The sequence below is a fragment of the Penaeus monodon genome, chromosome 28, assembly GCF_015228065.2.
Source record: "Penaeus monodon isolate SGIC_2016 chromosome 28, NSTDA_Pmon_1, whole genome shotgun sequence".
Classification (NCBI taxonomy): domain Eukaryota; kingdom Metazoa; phylum Arthropoda; class Malacostraca; order Decapoda; family Penaeidae; genus Penaeus; species Penaeus monodon.
Window position 1 is genome coordinate 1,041,539 of NC_051413.1, and position 434 is coordinate 1,041,972.

The following is a 434-nucleotide window of genomic DNA, read 5'->3' on the forward strand; positions in this document are numbered from 1 at the left end:
ACGGGGGCGACATTTTCCGATTACAAGTATTGGAGATAAGGACTGGATTCCTCTTTGTATGGGAATCTCCTTTTTACAAGTCATCTCTCACAGCTAACGATCATTTTCATTGGCTGAAAACTCTCTGTTGGTCTTTCACTGAAGTTCTGATAGGGTGATATGCGCAGAGTGTTGCCACCTTGTAGGGTAGCGTGGGTATTAACGTCGGTGCAATTTTACGAAGACCTTTAGTTGTGGTTCTACCTTCGGTGAGAACGGATACGTTGGCGAGGAGGTCAAGGCGTCGCGTCGATCCAAGCTTTTTTTTCCGGGGTGGAAATATTTTTGGTAAGGGTGTGCGGATCACGATGATCAAAGATGATAATTGTGTTCTCTAGTAAAATGGGGATTTGTTGATTTCTGTCGTTGTTGGTTCCATGTAATCAAGGGGATCT

The 434-nt window shown here is 44.2% G+C and overlaps 1 protein-coding gene across 1 annotated transcript in view; it reads left to right on the forward strand.

The window, feature by feature from the left end:
• Positions 1–203: 203 nt before the first annotated feature.
• The window catches only part of LOC119591258 (bestrophin-2-like), an 18,436-nt gene continuing 18,205 nt past the window's right edge, over positions 204–434 (forward strand). The window contains exon 1 of the mRNA XM_037939973.1: positions 204–327. The gene's annotated coding sequence lies outside the window, so the exon portion shown is untranslated. The remainder of the gene's footprint in view (positions 328–434) is intronic.